The sequence below is a fragment of the Lactuca virosa genome, chromosome 4 (genome assembly GCF_052849685.1).
Source record: "Lactuca virosa cultivar CGN04683 chromosome 4, Lactuca_virosa_CGN04683_v6, whole genome shotgun sequence".
Lineage (NCBI taxonomy): Eukaryota > Viridiplantae > Streptophyta > Magnoliopsida > Asterales > Asteraceae > Lactuca > Lactuca virosa.
Window position 1 is genome coordinate 329,275,726 of NC_136429.1, and position 25,997 is coordinate 329,301,722.

Genomic DNA, 25,997 nt, shown 5'->3' on the forward strand with positions numbered 1-25,997 from the left:
CGTAAAATCAAAAGTGATAATGGTTTCGAGTTTAAAAACAACGTGCTTGATTCGTTTTAACTGAGAAAGGAGTTTCGCATAATTTCTCATCGGCATATACACCACAAAAAAATGGTGTGGTTGAAAGGAGGAATAGGTCTCTTTGCGTAGCAGCAAGAACAATGTTGACATATCGATCCTTTATTCATCGTCGTTTCAATATAACTCCGTCTTAAATCATAAATAACCGAAAACCTAATGTCAAATTCTTGCATGTTTTTTGGTTGCATGTGTTTTATCATGAATCTCAAAGATAATCTTTCGAAATTTCAAGCTAAGGCTGATGAAGGAATATTTTTGGGATATTCAAATAATTCGGTTGCATACATAGTGTTATAATCGAATAAGAAAAGTTGAAGAAACATTTAACCTCACTTTTGATGATTATTATGTGAAACAAGTTGAACAACATTTCGAACAAAACCAATTCTTAATGAATCAAATGATGAGTCTGAAAGTTATAATTCATCAGATATTGATTATGATTTAATTTTTGGTGTTCCAGATAGGGTTGCAGATGCTGAAGTCCATGCTGCAGATAATCAAACTCCTGAATCTTCGAAACATATTGATGATTCCACAATCACATCAGATACAACTGCTAATGGAGAAAGTATGCTAGATGCACAAGTGGAGGGGGAGCACTTGAGGAGCATCCTTTCGAGGGAGAGAAGAGCAGTATGAATGATACTGAATGACAATTATGTTGAGGGGGAACATAATGATACTGAAACCATAAATCTTGATGAAAACGATGAATTTCATGAACTAAATGATAATAATTTTGTTGCAGGATCCGAAAATGAAGAAATGTACGAAGATGCACCATTGGACTTTGATCCAGCATATCCACCATTGGAAAAATGGACAAGAAATCATCCAAAAGAACAAGTCATTGGGAATCCACAAGATGGAGTTTTGACTAGAGATCAAATTCGTGCAAAGAATGAGGTACTAAATGCTCGTCAAGAATTTTGCATGTTTAATGTTTTCATTTCGAAAATAGAACCAAAGACAGTTAAGGTTGCAATGGAACACTCAGATTGTGTTGTAGCAAATGCAATCTGAACTTGCTGAGTTCGATAGAAACAAGGTTTGGAGGTTAATTCCTAAACCTGAAAATGTTTCAATTGTCGGATTAAAATGGATTTTCAAAAACAAAACCAACAAGGATGGATATATTGTTCGAAATAAAGCACGATTAGTCGTTAAAGGATATTCGCAACAAGAAGGTATCGATTATGAAGAAACCTTTGCCCCTGTCGCAAGACTCGAGGTTGTTCGAATATTTTTGGCTTATGCAGCTCACAAAGATTTTGATGTTTATCAAATGGATGTGAAATGTGCTTTTCTCAATGGTGAACTCGAAGAAACAGTTTATGTTAAACAACCTCCAGGTTTCATAAATGAAGAATATCCTAATCATGTTTATATTTTAGATAAAGCAGTATATGGGTTAAAACAAGCACCAAGAGCCTGGTATGCAACTCTTACCAGTTTCTTAAAACAATCGAAATTTAAACAAGGATCAGTTGACCCCATATTATTTCGAAAGAAAGTTGAGAATCATCTCATGCTTGTTCAAATTTATGTCGATGATATTATTTTGGCTCTACTGATCCTGCTTTGTCTAATGAATTCGAATGTTTTATAAAAAGCCAATTTGAAATGAGCATGATGGGTAAAATCAATAATTTTCTTGGTTTAAACATTCATCAAAGTAGAGAAGGAATTTTCATCAATCAAGAAAAATATACCAGGAATTTGCTCGAAAAATTTGGAATGAAAAACAGCATGACGTTAAGAGTACCAATGGCAGTTGGAACAAGGCTAGCAACTTCGTTAGACACACCTGCTGTTGATCTTACTTTATACAGGAGTATGATAGGTTCATTGCTTTATCTTACAGCAAGTCGACTTGATATCATGTTTTCTGTATGTAATTGTGCTAGGTATCAAGCAAATCCAAGAGAACCACACTTGAATGCGGTAAAAAATATTTGTCGTTATCTCAAGGGAATAATTTCGTTAGGATTGTGGTATCCTTCGAAATCAGGATTTTTCATTCAAGCTTTTTCGGATGCAGATCTGGGAGGATGTACACTTGATCGAAAACGTACAAGTGGAGGATGTCAATTGTTAGATGGGAAGCTTGTAAGTTGGCAATCGAAAATGCAAACTTGTGCTGCAATTTCTACTGCTGAAGCTGAGTATGTTGCAGCTGCTGCTTGCACTTCGCAAATCATTTGGATCCAGATTCAATTGTGTGACTATGCAATTAATATAAAAAAAGATTCCATTGTATTGTGATTCACAAAGTGCTATACGAATTTGTCATAATCCAGTACAACATTTGAAAACCAAACATATTGCACTTTGTTATCATTTCATTAAAGATCATGTGGAAGATGGCAATATTGAAGTTCATTTTGTAAAAACAACCGATCAGCTTGTTGATATTTTTACAAAAGCATTGGACGAAAAATCATTTGTTAGAATTTTGATAGGATTGTGAATGATTGAAGCAAGTACGGTTCCATGACTACTTTCGAAAGAATAACAAAGAAAGAAGAAGAAAAAGTGTCAATTCATAGGTATTATTGAATGGTTAAGAGGCGTATAGTATTAACCATTCAGAGGTACAATTGAATTCGTGAAACAACCTTTTTCATCTCAAACTTCTAACACATTTCACACACAATGATGTATGTCCAAGAGGTCATTGATCAAACCAATCATGACTTAGTCATATTAAACTTCTATGTTAATGATCTAACATCATGAGACCGTGATGAAAGTGAAACCCACATTATCGAACTCATTTAAGGAATAGCGGGGAACTATGTTCCAGATTTAACGAAACATTTGTTTCAGTACCAACTTTCGAAACTCCAAATCATATTCAATTCTTTTGCGTGAGCTTAATCAAATAGTCAAAACCCACGATATTTGTTACCCAACAGGATCCAACTCAAAAATTTTCATGAATATGATTTACGGGTGAGTTTCGATTGAAATTCAAAGTCACTTCAAATATTTCAATCAAAGCGTACTTGTCACTGACTATACTAGTCAAACAAGTAATTTCTGTTACAATTACTCACCTTATGTTTATGTTGATATGTAACGAAAATTTTAAGCCACCCACAAAGCCTTGAAAAAGAAACCCTTCGATACTTCTTTATAAGTATTCGATTGTAATTCACGGGGAACCACACAAGCTGTTGATTATCTCTCTTCATAATTAACGAAGTAACCTTTGCCTGGGGTTTAACTGCCTTTGTGTCGAAATTTTATTTTTCGACATCACAGATCCCAAAATTTCGTTAGTTTGGTTCTTATCTAATTCTATTGGCATACTACACTCACGAAATCCTTGAGGTTCTGAGTATTACCAACTCAGGCTGATGATTTTGACAGTCTGGCATATGACTTCGTCTCTAATCCCAAAGACGAAAGAGCCTAACCTCCATGCCGAAGGTTTTCGATCTTATCTACTTGGTACTCACGAACCGTTTGATGTGACAGTTTGGCAACTTGGTCCGAATTTCAAGGTACTTTTTCTGACGTGGTGTTCATAACAGCTAGTATCGCGACTTTTAAGGACAGATGTGGGTTACTCTTAATGAAACCTATTGGAATTCCATTGGCGTTACATATAAAAGGAAATTTTTATCTCCTTTTATAATTACGCGTTCAAATTCTCAGACGATCAAAAAGCCCTAAATTTCTCTGTTCTTTAAGAACTTCTCAAAATCCTAATCAATGGCTACTGATCCCACCAACACCACTGACGATGCCTCATCTCAACAACCAATCATGAAGATTCAAAGCACCAACTATCAAGTTGAGGCTGATGTTTCGTTGTATCCAGAAGAACTCAAGATATTGATTGTTGCTCTTCAACTTTCAAGTCTTGCTACTGCTATGTTCAATGTTGTTTATGTTCTGATGTCCTGGTTGTCAATGGTTGGTTCAACTGCTTCATACAACAAAGGACTAGATGTGCTAACATTCAGCTTGGTGAATGATAAGAAGGTTCGTCTTTCCAAGAAACTGTTTTGTCAAATTCGTGGAATCCCCAATTCTCCACCGTATCATACTCTCACCAATGCTCAAGTCATTCACATGTTCAACGAGATGGGTTATCAACCTGTAACATCCCAAATTTTAAGCCCAATTTTTTTAATTTTTAAATAAGTAATCCTACACATAATTACCAAAACAATTCCCATGTCATATCATTTTCAAACAGAAATGTAACAATGTGTCTGATAAATCATAATGTCAAAGTAAACTAAATTAGAGCACAATCCCAGAAAACTCCATGCAAAAATCATGTGTGTGTGTGATGCGATGCTACACCGCCGGCTCCTTCCCCTTAGACGAAGAGGTACCTGAAACCAAAACTAAATTTGTAAGCACAAAGCTTAGTGAGTTCCCCCATCATACCACATACCATACAGACAGATCGCAGACATACTGCCGGGCAATTCTGGGGTGCCCGACCTACCCAGTACGGCCATTCTGGGGTGCCGACCTACCCGTGTCAATCCATTCTGGGGTGCTGACTTTACCCATGTCAAGCCATTATGGGGTGCTGACCTACCCTTCGGTCCTATCAACCGAACCTCGGGGACTATTCCACCCCCTACTGCTACTATCACATATATCATAACGTAAACATACTGTCAGACGTTTCTGGGGTGTCCGACCTACCCTTCGGTCCTAACAACCGAACTTGGGGACTATTCCCTCCCTACTACCACTATCACATATAACATATCATGCCAGCATATAAACATATCATCAAATACTGTCAGACATACCTGGGGTGTCTAACCTACCCTCCGGTCCTAACAACCGAACTCTACTACTATCACATATAACATATCATGCCAGCATATATCATATCAGGTAGTAGCTAACCTAGATGATATCACAAAGATGATCATCTAACATACAACTCCTACTGGTGGGCCGGCATTGTGGCCGTAGACCCACCACTACTGGAAGGTAACTCACCTCGAACGAGTAGCTGCTGATAATCTGTGCGGGAAATCTCTGTTTGCTGCTGCTCCGGAAATCCTCCGGCTATAATCCCCACAAAACACTTAATCAGAGTCTGATGTCTATTCTTAGGGTAAATGAACATTTACCCCTGACCACGTCCAAGTCAAAGTCAAAGTCAACTTCCAGTTGACCCGACTCTCCGAGTTTGGCCGCCAACTCGTCGAGTCCCTATCTCTTCAATTGTACTCATCCACGTCTCTACTCGTCGAGTTTAGCAACGACTCGACGAGTTCTCCTTCAAACACAACCTCGGATGAACCTTCATCCGACTCGCCAAGCGGTATGAACACTCGTCGATTTCATCTTCATCCTATGAACACGACCTGTCCTCGACTCGCCGAGTTGTATGAACAACTCGTCGAGTTCATCTTCAAGAGTTGGGAGATTGCCTTGGACTCGCCGAGTCTGTTCATTGACTCGCCGAGTCCCATGAACTCCAGGTTGAAGGCTAAGTCCAGTACGTTGGGTCACTCCTTTGGACCTTCTACAACCCTTCTAACACCCAACTGTGTTCTTTTGACCCTCAACAGATATGGCAATTTATGCCTTGGACTCGTCGAGTCCCAAGAACGGACTCGCCGAGTTGATAACGTCCAAGTCCTATTTTCTCGATTTCTAATGTACAACTTTTGTCCAAATGATAGATCCAAGCCCCTAAGCTCGATCAAGCATGTAAAGTCACGAACTTTACGTGCATGCATGGGACTTTTGAGCCTAAAAGGCCCTAAAATGGCTCTTATGTTGCATGGGACCTTCCTTGAGTGCAAAAGCAACCCCAATCTGCCTTGTGACTCTTCCCAAGTCCTAGATCCGAAGTTTTGACCCCCAACCATGCTTGCAATCATGGTTGGTCACCTCATATGGCTTGAAAGCCCTAAATCTTCCCCCAAAAGGGATCTAACGAATAAGCAAGCAGGGTATAGACTTTATACCTTTCAAAAACTGCAAATGATGTACCAAACTCGAATCCTTCAGTCTCCTCTTGATCCTTCTATGCTCCTCCTTCTTCCTTGTGGTCAAAACCCACAAAATCACTCAAAAACCTTAGATCTTGCACCAAAACACTTAGGGTTTGCTATGGAGGGTTTATGGGAGCAATAGGGGCGAGTGGTGGCTGAAAGAGATGATTAAATAGGGTGCAAACCCTCAGATTAGGGTTTTTGTCTAGTCAGAGCCTACTCGTCGACTCCATGACCCGACTCGACGAGTCCCATACTTAAATCCCGCGTCCCATCCCGCTACTACTCGGCGAGTTGGGCCTTCAACGCGCCGAGTCCCAGGCCAAAAATGCAAAATTACTTAAATAAAATACATACCAGGAACCAGGTGCTACACAACCCCCACTCACCAAGATTAGTGATTTCAAGAAGTTAAGCCTTCAAGCATTTGGAACTTTCTGTTTGGTACTTTTCTTCATTGCTTGACTGGTAGAAGTGTTGGATTAGACAAAGGAAGAATGGAAGTATATGTCATGGTTGCTGGCATTTACTATGATGTTGCAGTTGATTTCTCAACTCACATGTCGAAAGAATTCCTGAAGAGTGTGGAGAATACAAATGTGGTATAGGGGATTTCGTGTGCTCGATACTGGAGCTTAATACTTCAGTATGCTTATGAGAAGGAGGGTATTCCAGTTCCTGTTGATGAAGATAAAGCAGAATGTATGAAGTATCACGTTCCGAAGTCAGTGGAAGATGATTCGGAGGTTTTCCCCAATGTTGCTCGAATTCCTGATGGTATGCTTAAGAAGATTGATCCATCAAATTCTGTCTTGGTGGCTTATTTGAAGAATGTGAATCCTTCCATTACGACTGGTGTTTTGTTAGAAAGCACTAATCCAGGTTCATCCAAGAAGTCAAAGAAGTCAAAGAAGGAAGCTGATAATGTTGTTCACGAAAGCCCCAAGAAACAAGCTAAGTGTATGTCTCCAAAGAAAATTGCAAACGAAACTGAGAAGCCTAAGGAGAAGATTGTTCCTAAATCTTCGAAGGATTTGATCCCTTCGAAATCTGGTGTGTTCAAAAGATTAAGGAATTCTCTTATAAGAAACGAACTTCATCAGAAGATCAATCTCCTACTATTCTCAAACCTCAACTTAATCGTCAAGGAGTGAAAGTTCGTGAGATTCCTGCACCAGTGTCACCATCATCCAAGAAGCGAAGAGCTGAGGATATTGCGAAGCACATCAACAAGAAGAGAAAGAAACGAAAGCTGGTAGTTCATGATGAATCATCAGATAGTGCGATCGTCCCAGAAACACCTTTGGGTTCGAATTCCCCAAAACTCTCACAACCACTAATCCTCACAAATGTTTCGTTGCCAACAACAAGAGTTCCACTCGAAATTGTTGTAACCAAATCAGTTCCTAAGGAGGTTCCAATTTCTCCCATTGTTGCAAACGTATCTAATACGGGTACACATGTTGTGGCGAGTGTTGATCCATCATCTCAAGGTATTCCTACTACCACTACTTCCACCTTTGTTTCACTTCCACTTTTTATTCAACCCATTTCCACTACCACTACTTCACCAACTTTTGATCACGTATTACAACAACCCTTCACTACACTTTTTCCATCACAATCCACCAATACACCAACACCCAATTTTGATGATGAAACGGATGGCGGAGGTTTCGGAGGAACGTTTGATGATCTTTATTTTGATTTGGAAGAAGAAGATATACTAGATCATATGTTGATGTTGATGGGTTTTGAGCATTCTAACACTCGTATGGTGTACATGCAACCCTATAAACCTTGGATCTATGTTTTCTCTATTATATATGAAAATATTAAATATTCCAAGGTTTCATCCTAACTAGCATATTATGAAGCACCTATACTACAAAGTTCTAGTTAGATGACATACCTTTTGATGTAGCTTGATATCTTCAAGCTTTAAGAGCTTAGCCCCAATAGTGTGGAAGCCTCAAGTGGAATCACAAATCACCAACACACCTTGGAAAACCTTTAGAGAATATGGATACTTGGCTCACACTATGAAATCGGTTATTGCCCTCTTTAGTGTATCCACACTAGCCACTAGCCTAATTTCATGAACCATAAGACCCTTTATATAGTGTGGAGGATTAGGGTTAAAACCTAATACCCATGACCTTTCATTTCCTAGGATCCATGGGTTAAAGCTCCATGGACTATCCATGAAGACTTAGCCCAACCTAAATGAACTTGGCCCACTACACATATATATCTAAGAGTCCATATTTAATTAGTTCCTTTTGATCACTTAATTAATTATAAATTAATTCTTGATCAATACTAATTAAATAATATGATTATATATTAATATATTAGAACTTATAATATATTAATATAAGTCATAAATATACTATTCTCAAAAGACTATCTATATAAATTATGCCGGTGAAGTGTAACCCAAATGGACCATGCCGGGTCGGGTCAAGTACATACCAAATATAGTTATGGACTTAGACATTAATCCAACAGATGTCTGGTAAGCAGTTTAAAATTCTGAGCATGAAGCTTAACTCTATTCTTCAATCACAAGCTGATTCTGGTGCAAAGAATTCGGTTTTGGGAATAGAGGTTGATGTTATGGTGAAGGCAATGGAGCTTCGACTGCAGAAGCAATTGGATGTTATGGATAAAAGTAACGAGTTGAGGGTCAAGGCTCAGGCTGATTCGTTTAATAATGAAATCAAAGATCTTCGTTTGACAGCAAAAGACTGACATGTTCTTTTTGTTAAAGATGTCAAGACAATATGCAAAGATGCCAATCGAAAACTTGAGGAGCTGAAGGTTGAAGTTTCAAAAGAGATTAATGAGCTGAATTCCAATTATTCGATAATCAAGTCGAATGTTGACACCATAGCGGCTGCAGTGACAAAGATTGACGAATAGTATCAATCATTATCTCCTCAGTTTGAAGCAAAGGCAAAAGAAGATGCTCAAAATTTCAACAAGATGGGAACTTTAATTGGTGAATTGAAAGAATTGGTTTCCAAACCTGCTCCAACTTTGTTTTTAACTCCTGAGTTTTTAACTCAGAAGTTACACAGTTTGGATCAAGCTATTCAGAAGGCTGTTGCTCCAATTTCGAAGTTTGCAAATATGTTACCTACTGGTGCCCCACCTCTTGTCACAGGGGTGCAAGGGGGAGAAAAAGAGAAGAAAGCTCAAGTAGGTAAAACTTCAAAGGTTTTAAATGAAGGAAAAGACAACTCCACAACTATCGAAAAAGTGATACCTACTCAAGTTTCAACAAAGGTAGTATCAACTCAAATTGTCATTCCAATTATTTCGAAAGTCAATACAACTCAAGCCATCAAAACCACAACAAAGCCGATAGTGAAAGGGATTGTGTTTGGTTCAACAACTGAAGGAGGGAGTTCAAGTTCTTTAAAGCCAAAGGTTTCTGAAGCTATAAAAGATAAAGGGAAAGTGATTGTGATTGAAAAATCAAAAGAAGAGAAGAAGGCTGAGATAGAAGTTGAAATGGAGAAACAGAGACATATACAGAGCATACTAAGACTTCGTGAAAGTGATCCACCTGGTATAGATAAGGGAGATCCTAATAAGTTGCATAGTTATGAAAACATCGAAGCCAGAGTGTCATACAATCAAATGTATGAATTCGAGAAGAAACCACGAAGGAGTTATTCTATCGAAAATTCTGATATGAATCAACTCGACTTTCCTGTTAACGAAATGATGTTCATTACTGCTCAGTATAAGGTGATAGAGAAGTTTAAGAACGAATTTGACTTTCTTCATATGCAACTTAGGTTTCATGCTGTTGTGGGAAAGGAACAAGAAGAAGTGTGGTCACTCATCAAGATCACAAGGGTGTTAAGTATCACAAAAGATGTAATGTTTGACAACATGATACAAAATTTTCATTATCATGTTGTTAGAGCAAACAATGTTGCATGTGATTTCTCGATAGCAGATTTCCCTCTCATGAACTTGAATGATCTTATTGAAGTTGCATTAATTCTGAAAGACATGGATGCTTCTCAACTTCAAGGAACTGATAAGGAAATTTTGAGACTAGGTCTTGGTCATATCAAAATTTTCATAGACAATTATTATGACTGTCTAGCCTTGACTGATGTTGAATTGTCAACGGCACTTGGGAAAGAAGTGAAAGTGGCTATGGAAGTGTCGAAGTCACAAGTTGAACTGAAGAAATATGCTGATGGGGAGATTTGTTTGAAGCCATTTGGATTGGTATTTGCTGGAAAAGACAAAAATGGCAAAGCTAAGAGGTTTTTATTCAAGTCTTCAGAGATAGAAAGATATACTACTTCACAATATATGAACTTCATTGTTCGTATGAATAATTGCAAGAAGAACAATGATGAAGATAAAGTTGAGTTAAGGAAGATAATGACATGGTACTCAGAGATACGAAGGATGATGCACTTTGCTGCACATATTCTTACAAATTGAGAAGTTCGACATGATTACAAAGGGGGAGATTAAAGAGTCGAAATATCTTGTAATATGTCGAAGTTTGTGTATTTGTCTATTTCGTATGTTTTCTATGTATTTGCTAAGGCTTCTTTTTAACGAAGCGTAATGTCTAGCCTTAGTATTATTTTTTTTATACTTTCAGCCTCCTATAAATAGTAGCTGAACATAGAGTTGATAGTAGAGTTTTCCCATGTTTACTATCAGTTTTGTACTCTCGTTCTCTGAAAGTAATATGAGCTGAACCAGACCTTATTTACTTCTCGTGTTCATCTTTTACTCTGATTTGATTCTCATACTCGATTAATCACAACAACAACAACTCTTTTTAAACATTCAAAAGCAAATTATCCCAAAGTTGTTATTACCGCCCACAAAAACGTTTTAGTATGCCATTTTTTTATTATCTAAAGTTGGGGTCTCAGATTACGGTGTTTGGGTCCCCTAGTTATGACAACTGATTTTTTACTTCGAATAACAACCCGGTTGCTTCGGATTTTTCATTTTCCATCTTCGCGGAGTTATCGAAAGTAAATGTATGTATGTAAAGAATGTCCTCCTCTCGTATTTTTTCAAAATTTTTTATTTTTTCGGAATTTTTTAATATGTAGAAAATAAAAAATACAAATAACTAGAAATAAAAATCTTTTTGGGGGTTTTTTTTATGAATGCAGAAAAATAAAAACAGAAAAAAATATTTTTTGGATTTTTTGAATTTTTCATATGCAAATAAAATGCAAAAAGAACAATAAAATAAAAATTGAAACATTTAAATGAAAAACTGAAATTTTTAAAACTTTTGACTAAAAATGCAAATTTTTACACTAACCCCCTCCCCAAGCTTAATATGATGCATTGTCCTAAATGCTTAAAGAGGAATGAACAGTTCAGTAAAAAATATAAAAGAAAAATGGTGCAGCTAGGAAAGAATGTACCTGATAAGTTCGCAGAAATCTGATTTTGACGACAATGTTGCGAAAAAGATGAATTTCAACAACTTGAAGATCCTCTGATTTCCCCAAGTGTTCTTAGAACTATGACCATCTCTTTATTGAATGCATAAAAAAACTAAAACTACTCCTCGGGTTGCCTCCCGGAAAGCTGTCCATTTTTAAAGTCGTTGGCTCGACTTTGCCCAACCAGATTATTAACTGGTGTGGTTGGGACTTCTCTGAAGCTCAACTCTTTTTCTTGTCATTCCAAATCCCTTCAAATATGTCAATATGGGTGGATCTGGAACTTGTTCAACAAACTGGAACGACTCTAGATTATCTTCAAATAAGTTCTTTTAATTTGCAAACTTTATCCTCTTTTTGATCTTCTTTTTCTTTCCAGAATTCTTCTCCTCATATTTTTTCCTCTTTTCAGATTCGTCTCTGAAATCACATCTCCCACCTTTTCTTTTTCCAAACGTTTTTTTTCCTTTTAGATTTTTATCTAATTCTTCTTCAGCATGAAGCGGATACTTCTCCTTCACCTCCTCAAGCTTATCTTCTGCCAGCTCCTCCAATATGTATGATAAATTCCTATCAGCAAATTCTTTTTACACAGAAACATTAGAAAACCTACATCACCCTCAGACAAAGGACTGTTGGTACCCATATAACTGGCAGAAAGATTTTCAGAAGGAAAATGATCATTATTAATTTTAAAGTTCACAACTTCCTCATCAAACTCCATTGAAAGTGTACCAGCAAAAAAATCAATTTTTGTTCTAGAAGTTTTCATAAAAGGACTTCCTAAAATAATCGAGTTTTTGTCAGACACATCAACATTCCCCATGTCCAATATATAAAAATCAACGGGAAAAATAAGCTCAACCACTTGGACAAGAACATTCTCAAGAACAACTTTTGGGTGTACAGTTGAATGATCTGCCAACAGGATGATGGTCCTGGATGATGGCTTTTGAAAAATCAAGGTTCCCCAATTTACAAGGAACTGAGAAAATCCCCGGATCCTTGTACTTTGGAGGAAAACCATTTTGCAAAATAGCATAATTGTTTTCACCAGCTCTAATTGTTTTATTAGATTTTAGTTTTTTCTTTGAAACGCATAATTCTTTTAAAAAATTAGCATAACGAGGAATGTGTTTTATAACATCTAGAATTGGGATATTTACCTCACCTTACGAAAAGTGTCCATGATTTCCTCGTCCTCACACTCGCATTTCGTGTTTCTCAGTCGCGATGGGAAGGGCGGTAGTGGCTTGTACTCCTTCAGATTTGGCTTGGGTGGTCTTGGAATTTCTTTTTCTTTATCTTCTTCAACCAACACTACTTCATACTCTTCAGCTTCAGCTCCTTTTTTCGTCTCTTATACACCTCCTTCTTCTTCCAAAACCTCTTCAAATTCTTCTTCAGCTTTGTCTTCTGGTTTAGATAAGCTTGGGCCTCCATATGTTTTCCCACTTCTCAAGGAAATAACACTCCCATTGTTCTTTGGATTGTTTTCAGTGTGTCCCGGTAACTTCACTTGAGATTCCATCCGACCCACACAAGTGGCAAGTTGAAACACCTATTGTTCCAGAATTTTGATGTTCGCTCTGGTTTCATTCTGGAACGCATGGGTGCTGGTGGCTAGACTTTTAACTATATCCTCCAAGGCCATGAGCTGCCAGAATGTTGCTGCAAAGGCTGTAGAAAATTCTGGTGCTGAAAATTATGCTGATGCTGAAATGGTTGTTTCTACTAAATGGTTGTTTCTACTAATAATTATTCTGAAAATTTTGTTGGTAGCCCCAGACAGCTTTGACTGCAAATGTATCCTCTTGCAATATTCTGTTGGGTTTTGTATACTACAACATCCTATGGTGCACAAACAACCCTAAAAGCTTTGGATCTATGTTTTCTCTAATTATACATGCAATATTGTTTCCAAAGCTTTAAGCCTACAACTAGCATACAATTGACAATTTGAACAATTCAACTAGTTAGATGACTTACCTCTTTTTAGGACTTGTAGTTCTTGGCCCTTGAAAGCTTTATCACCTCAAGTGAGATGCTCTAATGTGTCACAAACACCATATGCAAGAGGATGCTTGAGAGAATAAACTAGCTATCACAAAATCGGCTATCTCTTTCTAATGAACATATAGTCCCGATTTTAGTGCCTAAGGGGCTCCTTTTATAGTGTGGCAAAGGTTAGGGTTTCATCCATGAAACCCTAAAGCTCCATGACCTTCCATATCCCTTAGGCTCGATGGGTTAAAGCTCCATAGACTATGCATGGACTATTTAGCCCATCCTAATGGATCATTAGCCCACACTATAAGAATGGTTGATTTGCATAATCAATCCCCATATATTTAATTAGTCTCTTTTGACCACAAAATTAATTCCAATTTAATTCTTGATCAATACTAGTTAAATAATATGATTTCCCAATTAATATATTATACGTATAATATATTATAAATCACAAATAGCATTATTCTCAAAAGTCCATCCTATCAAATTGCACAGGTCAAGGCAACCCAAAAGGACCATGCTACTATCGGGTCAAGTACATACCAGTTATAGTTATGGACTTAGACACCAAATCCAACAGTCTCCCACTTGGATAAGTCTAATAACTATAACTGCAAGTACGACTTCAAGAACCGATTAGCAATCGTAAGCTTTCACAAGCCGCTGACGAACTCTGACCTAGTCAGTGTCTGTCTTTAGATAAGTGATCATATATCCTCTGTTCTACAAGATATCAGCCCGACAAATACATGGAACAATGTCATACTTGTTGTCCAGCAGTTTGTTTCTCGATTTCTGATATGTTTTACAAAGAACATAATTGAACAATGTCATACCTACTTCCAAAGTATGATCGACTGTGGATAATTTGAAAAATCTTATTATTCGGGAAGTCAAAACATGCAAAGTGAAACACAAGAATAATACTTAATCCTATATGGCCCCAAAACTTTTGAATGTAAATAAAACACCTTTTATTTAATCGCCATATTCATTACTCATTTTTCATTGTACAATGTTTCGAATTATCAACTTTATACTTGAATTGAAACAATAGTTATCCCATGCTCCAAGCATGCACATTATGTTTATCTATGGTCCTTTCTTTATGAAATAGATCAATTGAAAACATTTCAATGATGCTCATTTCACAAATTCAAATCCCCGTAGTAAGTGTAAGAATACCAAATTCTCGCCTTTTAATATCTGTTAGATTCTAAACTTAAAAGCAATAATCCTTTCGTAATGTCAATGCACAAAGTCACAAGACTATGCCAGTAACATTACAGAGTATTCCCTTTGGACATTGGTTACTAAACCAATTCCATGGAAGCAAAGTCTCATATTCAAAGTACATTCCTTTGAACATCCTTATTGCATTATGGTTTCTAATCTTACACAGATTTTACGATTAACTTCCACTTATGGAACATTTCCATAATTCCATATGACTAGGACTTCTGAACAAGAGTTACCTCTTCTCAGAACTTGTCAATATGGACCTTCCAAAACTTATACTTCCAATTGTCCATAAGCAACCAATCTTTGGTAAACCTCAGATTGTCCTCGACAATTACTTAACCATTTTAGTATATCCAATTCTGCTCCTTTTTCCTCTTAATGCCCTAGGCATTTGGAAATTTCAAAACACATAAATATTATAGCATATGCAATCGATCCTATACCCGAAGCATATGGGATACGATTCATAATGTCTCACATAAAGACATGATCCTTGACCAGTCTTTTGCTATAATCTTTCTATTTGCCATGTTCTCACAATTCGAACTATGAAGAGGGATGGTGTAAACATAATCGAATTTGAGAATGCAATTAACATTTTCATATATAGAATTTCCTTATGTTGAACCATTGCAACATAACATTCATATATATACTTGACTAAATTTGAATAAAATCTCAATCTAAGCTTTTAGAATTGGAGTGAAGTATAATTTCCTCTCCCTTAATTATAGCAAAACAACTTTTCAAATCCTGCGCCTTTGCAAATTAAGACTTTTCTTTTCTATAATTAACATTGCTAACTTGCAACACTTACCATAATAATCATGATGCCACTAACATGATAATTACATCCTTACCAACGTAACACTTATGCTCCCACTAGCTCTGACATGTACCCATAAATCAGCTGGAGTTCTAGAAATCAATACCTATTTATTTCCTTTCTATAGTTCAGATTTCTGATACTTGGTGCTTTGATAAGTCTATACCAGACTTCTTAAGCCTATACACCTTTTAGAGTAAATAGCACAAGTGTGTGTTTGAACTTTTCAGAACTTAACCTAATAAGTCCCGAATGTTCAAAATATTTGCCAATTCTCACAATTCGAACTGTAAAAAGGGATGCCGTAATCATAAAAGAATTTGAGAATGCAACTTTCACAATTGCTAACTCTAATCCATTAAAATCTACTTAGTGAAAGCGTTTCCTCACAATCATTTTCACGAATTGGAGAGAAACGTTATGGCACTTAGATTTAATGGTTTATGTGTTCCTATCCATATATATCTGTTATTTTCAACCATTATCCCAAGATAAGGTTTATGACAAATCCAAACTTATATGGACTGAACTTGTTTAATCTTAGTTTCTTGCCATCTCGTAGAACAAGGGCCTACCATGTCTTCCAAGTAGTTTAGCATCTCACCCTTACAAATCAATGTACCTTCCATTGATTAAGGTGCTTTGCCTTATGCAAACAAATGATAACTCATAGAACTCTCCTGCATATTCAACTTTGATTGGAATGGGCACAGAAACAAGAATATGACAACACGATAGGTTATAAACCTCAAGTCGTGTCCTAGTGTTAACTAACAGTTTTATTCTTGATTAGTACTTGAAACTATTCAATAATCTTAAGACTCCCACTTACCTCTAGACATATAAGATTCACTTTGTCAAGGAATACCACTTGACAAACAAATATTCAAGAGTTAGTACGGTTTCTTATCAAGACAAACACTTCACACAATTGGTCTTAGTTGGTCTTTGTCTTATCCAAAACATCACAACTTACCAATTGCAAATGTACAAGAGCAAGAAACATTTTACTCTACATTTGATAAGTGTTATAAACCTTTATTAAGATTATGTCACTCAAGTTACAATCTTAGAGCACAACTCTAAGATTTGATTTTGGAAAGAAGTATGAGTCATCTATTTGATTTAACCATTTCAACAATTCACGACTCCTCTTCTTAGTCATACAAATGCACTAAGATGTCCTTAGAGGATCAATTGTGATATGGTTTTTCATAATCATAAAACATGATACTAAAGTACTCTCCAATCTTTTTAGATTAGAGAATCTTTTATCTTTCTACCTAATTTAATTCTTCTTATTCGTCCTACTACACATTGAAACTTTTTCAATGTTTCAGAATTACACTTAAACTTGTAAGCATAACCATATTTTACTAAACTTTAGTAAATCATAACAAATAGCCTTATCATTCTTTGTGGTGGACCTGATCAGCGCACAACCAAGTGTACCCGATCTCCTAGTCCTTCACTTGAACCACAAATACATGTGGACAAGGAATTAGTCTTAATTTCCCAAACATGAACATTCTCATTCATCATACAATACAAGCTGCATGATTCCAAATTTCTATCGAATTGAAACTTGGGTAATGAGAATCTTTCCTTATTTGGTAAATTTAGACACTACCACAAACGAAAGAATCAAATCCATTTTCCAATATTGCTATCAATGGAAACACATAAGCAAGAATTTTTCACAAATGCAATTGTAAGGAAACTTTTAAAAATAAGACAAATTTCAAAATTTTCTTCATTTATATAAAATTGCTGAAAAATTTATCCTTAAAATGCAATTACAAGTGAAAACTATGTTTTAATCTATTCCTAAGCAATCTATCATAACTCCTAAGCAGTAGCTTACAAATCTGATCACCGAACCATGCGATTAAAATCCATCTCTTTGCAATAAGACTCATCATACTCTTCCTTTAAGCTTCCTCTAATTCTACAAAACATCAAAATGTAATTACATTACATCATGTATTAAGAATCTCCAATAGGAACTTAATAGAGTTAGATAGTGGACTTACCTAAAGCAGGGTCAAACTTTTTGATTCTACATTTTCTTAGATCTTTCAGGTAGTCTGGGCAGCTTCGCTTCCATTGTCCCTTCAAAAGGCAATAGAAACAAATGGCTTCGGGAAGTAGATCTTCCAATCAACTTTGCTTTACCAGTGTGCCAAATCATTTCTAATTCAGCAACAACAAGCAAATAGGTAAGATCAATAAGGGTCATGTCGTGGTCTGTCATATAGTAGTCCTCACTATATGACTCAGGGAGTGACTGAAGAACCCAGTCAACAACCAACTTCCTTGAGACTTCGACACCCAACCCTCCCAGCATATGCACACTTTCCATCCTTGGATTTGTTTGCCAATAGGGATTGAGTCACCTTGAACTTTTCAAGTCTTTAAACTTGTGGGTTGGGGAGAATATTTGGAGGAGGTGGAGGAATTGAAGTATGATTTCCAGTCCCACTAAAGAGGGATTAATCTTTTACCCTTATTGCCATGTGGGATATCATCTTCATTAGGAAATTCTTTTCCAAAAGGATAAGGAAAACCATAGTTGTCATAACTAGACATCTACGAGGGAGAAATTCAAGTTAGTTGATTTAAGTCCTTAATATAACACCCAAAATGAATATATTAAGGATAGGACCCAACACAATATTTTACAATTGCGAAGAGGGATGCCGTAATCCAATTGTAAAATATTTGAAGGTAGGTAAATGACGATTTACCAATTTCCACCATGAAAAACGAAATAGATTATTAAGTTTTAATTGGATTTGAAATTCCTAGATCCTTTGAGATTCATTGAAACTTTCAATGGCATGTTTAAATCTCGATTGTGCCTTCTCAATTTTGTGACAGGGATGCCGAGGATCACAAACAAGGTGTGAATAACCATGCAAATTAGCTTGGTACACCCAATGTTACAAATTACCAAATCAATGTGTCGGTTAACCACACACACTCCATTGATCTATGACTAACATTAAGCTACCCTTAGCCACGCACGCTCCACTAACGACTTAACAAGGTGCTAAGTGCAATTTCATGCGGTAGCACCATTTTCCACATTTTTCCTAAAGTAACTAAGATTGGGAACTTAATAAAATTTAGTTACTTTGTATTTCATTATACTTTTAATGAGAATTTAAATGTCCAGTCAAACCCGTTCGCCTTACGACCCTCCACCAGTCAAGGAAGCGGTGGGTGAGAGTGGACACCCATTAAACTGTCATTTTATAGGCAGTAACCTAATACCCCCTTATAGACCGGCTTCGTGAATGAGGCCTATTAACGGTACTGACTTATTCTTATACATATATATATAAATATATATACATATATATATATATATATATATATATATATATATATATATATATATATATATATATATATATATATATATATATAATTATTAACTTTTAATATTATAAAATATAAGGGTTGAATTTTAACTTTTAAAACTCTAGGGTTTGGAATTAAAGTTTCATTAGTGTGACTTTACAAATTCCAAAACTTGAGGGCAAGTTTTGAAACTTTTCAAGACCTTTGACATTCATAACTTATGAACAATTATGAGTTTTAATATTCATGAATGTGTGTGATTCGATTAGTAGGTGCAAGCAAGCATTTGAGTCAAAGTTTATCCATTCCTTTTACCCAAGGTGGGATAAAAGCGATATATGTGGGCCCCTCGATGATTTAGTGATGACAAAGGAAAGTGCTCGGCCGGGCCAGGACTGATTTGATTTGTTCAATTAGTCAGTCGTCATAAATCGGAAATCGGGAAACGACACATAGACTGAGAGAATGATTTCAATACATGTCTCATGTCTATACGATATCTTCTAGAATGGAGGAATATATAATCCCTTATCTAAAGGACACGCGTATCTGATAAGATCAGAGTTGACAGCGGCTTTTGGAAGCTACGATTGCTGATCAGGTTCTGAAGTCATACGCAGAATAGTTATTAGACTTATCCAAGTAGGAGACTGTTGGATTAGTGTCTAAGTCCATAACTATTTTGGTATGTACTTGACCCGATTATGAGCATGGTCCTTTTGGGTTGCCTTCACCATAGCAATATGTAGGATGAATTAAGGAGAGAAAGGTTTAATTATGATTTATTAATATATTATAAGAATAATATATTAAAGGAGAAATCATATAGTTTAATTAATATTAGTCAAGAATTAATTAAGAATTAATTTTGTGGCTAAAAGAGATTAATTAAACTTAGGGGACTTGATTTGTAATTATAAAATAATTACGATTGGGCTATGGATCACCTAATAATATATAGGTTGGACGAATTCTATGGGAAGCCCATTAGAAATCGACCAAGGGATATGTTAGAGGAGTCCATGGGCTGCTTAGGGCCTAAGCAGCCAGATTAGGGTTTCCTAGTTATAAACCCTAATAGCCTACATGTATATAAAGGACCCTTAAGCCCCAAAAACATGGACAAGTAATCCTTTAGGGTTTCCAGCCGTTTTTGGTGCCTCCTCTCTCCTCCCTCTTAATCCAAGTTGCTTAGTGGTGTTTGTGACTCCATTAGAGGTGCAACACTTGAGGCACTAAGCTTTCTAAAGCCAATCAAAGCAAGGATTGATTGTTATTGCTATATAACAATCAAAGGTAATTACTAAACCCTTATTTCAGTTCTTATTTGATAGATCTAGGGTTTGTAAGTCTTGGATTCATTACATGTATAATAGAGAAACCTAGATCCAAGCATTAGAGTTTGTATGAGCACATAGGATTGTTCTTATGCTTAAAACCCATCAGTGGTATCAGAGCCTTGATTGGTTTCTGTTGTATGTGATGCAATTGTCGTTTTTATGCTGAAAATCAATTTTTTTGCCTCTGCCTGACTCAACTCGGCGAGTCAGTATCTGGACTCGGCGAGTTGGCCCTACTCGGCGAGTTCAGGACTGACTCGGCGAGTCCGGGAGTCTGACAGAGTATATTTCGGGATTTACTTGTCGTTTTGCTGTAGGATTGATGCCAAAATCGTTTTTTGATAATAAAATCCGAATTTTATTGTATGTAAATGATTATCCTAACCAAAACAAAAGATAATTTCAAATCTTTTGAATAATAGTTTCTTTATATGATAAATATAGATTATTCAAATTATTTGGTAATTATCTTGTGACTAAAATTGGATTAGGTCAAATATGGATAATCACTAAATTAATTGTTTGATTTATATTATTTGTTATTTGATCCCTAGTAAGTTTGAATAGTTTCAAATTACTCCCTTTAGGTTTTATAGTTTAAATTTGAACTTAAAAGTTTTGTTTTTGAAATTTAAATAGTTAAACCCTAATGTTTTGAAAAGTTTCAAAACTTGCCCTCAAGTTTTGGAATTTAAAATTTTGATTAAAAGTTTAATGTTGAAATATTTAAATTCTAAAACCTAATGTTTTGAAATGTTTCAAAACTTGTCCTCAAGTTTTGGAATTTAAAATTTTGATTTATAGTTTAATTATGTAATATTTAAATTCTAAAACTCTAGTATTTTGAAAAGTTCAAATTACACCCTCATGGTTTTGTTAAGTTAATTAAAAGTTTAATTAAAAGAGAAAGTTAATAAAACCACCTAGTATTTTAAAAGTGTAAAATACGCCCTATACTATATATATGTAACTTTAATAGTCTAATATTATATATATGAGTAAAGAGTCAGTCTTACCGTTAGTAGCCCTCATTCACGAAGCTGGTCTATAAGGGGTGTTTAAGGAAATTGCCTATAAAATGGCGATTGAATGGGTATCCACTCTTACCCACCGCACTCTTGACTAGTGGAGGGTCGTTAGCCGAATGGGTAGGATAGGACGAAACCTTCCATTATAAGTATCATGAAGTACAAAGTAACTAAATGCTTTTACAAATTCCCAATCTTAGTTACTTGAGGGCAAAATGTGAATTTGTATGCTAATCCATGGAATTACACTTCGTACCCTTGTCAAACATTAGTTGAGCGTGTGTGGCTAACCGGCACACTAATTTGGGATTGACATTGGTGGCGAAGGGTGGCTCGATGTTTATCATAGATCAATGGAGCGTGTGTGGCTAACCGACACATTGATTAGGTGATAGTAGCAATTGGGTGCACCACGTGATTCGTATGGTTATTCACACCTTGTTTGTGATCCTCGGCATCCCAGTCACAAATAGAAGGGCATAATCGAGATTAAACATGCCATTGAAAAGTTCAATGAATCTCAAAAGATGTAGGAGTTTCAATTCATTTAAAACTTAAATTTCTTTTTCGTTTTTCATGGTGGGAATTGGTAAATCGCCATTTACCTACCTTCAAATATTTTGCAACTAGATTACGGCATCCCTCTTCTAGGTTGTAGAATGTTGTGTTGGATCCTAGCCTTGATGTTTCATTTGGGTTTTACATCAAGGATTCTTATCAACTAACTTGAATTTTCTCCCGTTTTGTAGATGCCTAAATCTTACAATGGTCTTCCCAAGTCCCTTGGAACAAGCTTTCCAAATGAAGATGACGTTCCACGATACGATCAAGGAAATGAGAGTCATGCTTCACTTCCTCCACCTCCTCCAATTATTCTCCCTAACCCACAAGTTCAAAGGCTTGAAAAGTTCAAGCTCACTCAAGCCCTTTTGGCAAGTAAACACGAAGATGGGAAACCTGTGTGTGCACCTGTTGACTGGGTTGTTCAGTCACTTCCTGAATCATATAGTGAGTTCGTTAGAGAGTATTATATGATGGACCATGACGTGACCCTCATTGATTTGACCTATTTGCTTATAGCTGCTGAATCAGAAATGATTTGGCGTTCTGATCAAGCAAATTTGTCTGGCAAATCAAACTCCCAAACTTCAATGGACATTGAAAATGGTGACATTGGAAATCCGGAAAAGGTAAATTCTGAGAAAGTTCCTTGTGCCATTCCAAAAGAGTCCATCTGCTTCTACTGCCAAGAGAAGGGGCATTGGAGACGAAGCTACCCTGTTTACCTGAGAGATCTGAGCGATGGGAGAGTCAAGACGTATGGCTCTACTTCAGGTAAAATCTATTAACTAACTCTATAAGTTCCTATTCGTTGATTCTTAATACATGATGTGATAAGATTACATTTTGATGTTTTTGCAGGATCGAAGAAAAGAGAGGAAGCTTAAGGAAGAAGCGTGTTGAATCTGATCATGAAGAAATGGATTTCGATCGCATGGACTCGAGGATCAAATTTTTGAGCTGCTACTCTAGAGTTAGGATAGAATGATAAGAAATATGAAATAGCATAGTTTTTCAGTTGAATTGTATTGTAAGGACAAATTTTTCTACAATAAAATAAATGTTGATTTTGTCTTATTTATTTATCCTTGCAATGGTGTGTATGAAAAATTGATGTTTGATTGTTTCTATTATTAGAAATAATGGATTCTTAATTATGTTGTTTGTGGAAATGTCGAGAATTTGCCAAATAAGGGAAGATTCTCATCGCCCAATTTTCAGTTGGACAGAAACTTGGAACCATACAACTAGGTTGCGTGATGAATGAGAAACTTCATATTTGGAAAGTAGACTATTTTTGACAAAGTGTCAAGAGAAGGACTAGAAGATCAAGTACACTAGGTTGTGCGTTGATCAAGTCCACCACAAGAGTAATAAAGATATTCATCATGATTTACTAAAGTTTAGTAAATATGGTTGTACTTATAAGATTAAGTATAATTCTGAGTTGATTGAAAGAGTTTAAATCAATAGCAGAACGAATAAGAAGAATCAAGTAGGCAGAAAGATAAAAGTTTATCCATTCTAAGAAGAAGGGAGAGTACATTTTATTGTGTTTTATGATAAGTCTTAATGATTAAGAACCATATCTCAATTGATCCTCGAAGTGAGTCTTAGTGCTTTTGTATGTCTAAGAAGAGGAATCGAGAATTGTAAAATTTGTTAAAATTAAGAAGTCAATCATACTTCGTTCCAATATCAAGTCTTAGAGTTATATTCCAAGATTGTGAATTGAGTGACAAGTATTTAGTAGGTTTATAACACTCAACAAATATGGAATTGGAAAAAGTCTTCTTATTCCTGCACATTTGAGATTGGTAAGTTGTGATGTCTTCGATAAGATAAAGACCAACTAGAAGCAATTATGTGAAGTGATAGTCTTTATAAAAACTACACTAACTCTTGAATATTTGTTTTGTCAAGGAGTCAGTGGCAGTCTTAATGGTCTTGAAAAGTTTCAAGAACAAACCAAAAGTAAACCTAGTTAATCATCATTAGCGCACGACTTGAGGTTTATAACCTATCGTGTTGACATTATTTGTTTCTGTGCCATTCCAATTAAGCTAAATATGTATGTGAGTTCTATGAGTTCTCATTTGAATGCATAAAGACAAAGCACCTTGATCAATGGAAAGTACATTGATATGTAAGGGTGAGTTGCTAAACCACTTGGAAGACATGGTGGGCACTCGTGTTACCATGAGGCAAGAAATTGATGAATCACAGAATCGAGTATTAAACGAATCAGAGTATGAAATCAATTAAGAATGCGAGATTGAATACCAGATGTAAATATGATCTTGTTTCAGCTCTATTATGCTTTCGAATGTTTACAGAGAATAAAAACAGGTCTGTAAAAACTCTTCTCTAACTCTGGTAAATATCCCTATTTATAGGGAAACGAAAGTGTACAAAAAATATACTAAGGCATAGACACTAACGCTTCGAATAAAAGCGCCCTAGTAAAATACATTACAAAACATTCGAAGAGTTCAAAGTACATTTCGACTTATTACAATATTTCGACCCTTACAATCTCCTCCTTTGTAATCAAAGTCGAACTACTTAATTCGTAAGAAGCTGGATGGAATACAGCATCACTCTTCGAATCTCCGTGTACCAGGAGATTATCTTCTTCAGCTCTTTCTTATCTACTTCACTGTTCTTCTTACATTGATTCATACGAACAATTAAATTCGTATATTGAGACGTTGAATACCTTTCCACTTCGCATGCCTGGAATAAGAAACGTTTTGCTTTACCAGCCTTGACTTTTCTAGCGAAGACCATTCCAAACGGCTTCAGGCAAATTTCACCATCAGCATACTTCTTCAATTCTGTCTGAGGCTTCGTAGGAGCCATCAGAGCTTTAATTTCCATACCTTTGGCTGTAGCTAACTCCACATCTATAAGAGCCAAGCACTCATAGTAATTTTCGATGAAAATCTTGATGTGAGCAACCCCAAGCTTTAATTCATCAGGTTCTGTGTTTTGAAGGTATGAAAATGATTTGTCTTTTAAAAGTAATGCAACTTGTATAAGATCATACAAGTTCATTAATGGAAAATCTGCAACAGTAAACTCACAAATATTTCCACTTGCCCTGGCAACCACATACTTGAAATTTTGGACTGTGTTTTCGAATACCACATCCTTTTTTATACTGATCGCTTTCTTGATTTTAATCAATGACCACACTTCCTCAGGGGCTTTCGCAAGAACAGCCTGAAAACGAATTTTCATGTGTGTACCTTTATCCTTTTCTTTAAAATTTCCTTCTGCTTTGAACTGAGGCATGATGAACATCATTTCGTTTATTGGAAAATCCAGCTGGCTTGCATCAGTATTCGTGACCAAATAACTTTGTTTTGGTTTCTTCTCAAACGTATACATGTGATTATACGCTACCTTGGCCTCAATTGTTTCGTAATTGTAGTGTTTGGATGGATCACCTTTGTCCATTCCCTTCGGATCACCAGCACGCTGAGCCATAATGCTCTGAATCAACCATAGTTTTTCAATTTCAACCTTCTTTTCTTCTTTCGACTTTTCCACAACAATCGATTTCCCTTTATCTTTCAAGGCTGAAGTATCAATTACTTCTTTTGGTTTTGAACCACTCTCACCAGTTTTTGTAGATTTAGCAATTACAATTCCTTTCGAAATAGGTATTGTAATAGGTAACATTGTAACGACTGTTGAAGTAACAATCCCTGCAGAAACTATAACTGGCTTTGTTGTTGGGATCTTTGAAGAAAATACCTTTCCTACAACTTTCGCATCTTCATCACTCGCCTTCGCTTCACCAGTTTTTCTTTCTCCCCCTTGCACCCCTGTGAAAACAGGTGGGGTATATGTTGTTGGAAGAAGGCTTGTAATGCGAAATATAGGAGCGAGTTGCTTGTTGAGAAGTGCTTCGAATTGAATGAATTTTTGGGATAAAAATTCAGGAGTAATTAGGGAAGAAGAAACCGGCTTGACTGATAGATCTTTTAACTCTTTTATCAAAGTGATCACTTCCAAAAAGTTGGCACTTTCGGATGTTGAAAGTTGAGTGAGTTGTGGACTCAGATTTTCATACAATTTAACAAATCGTG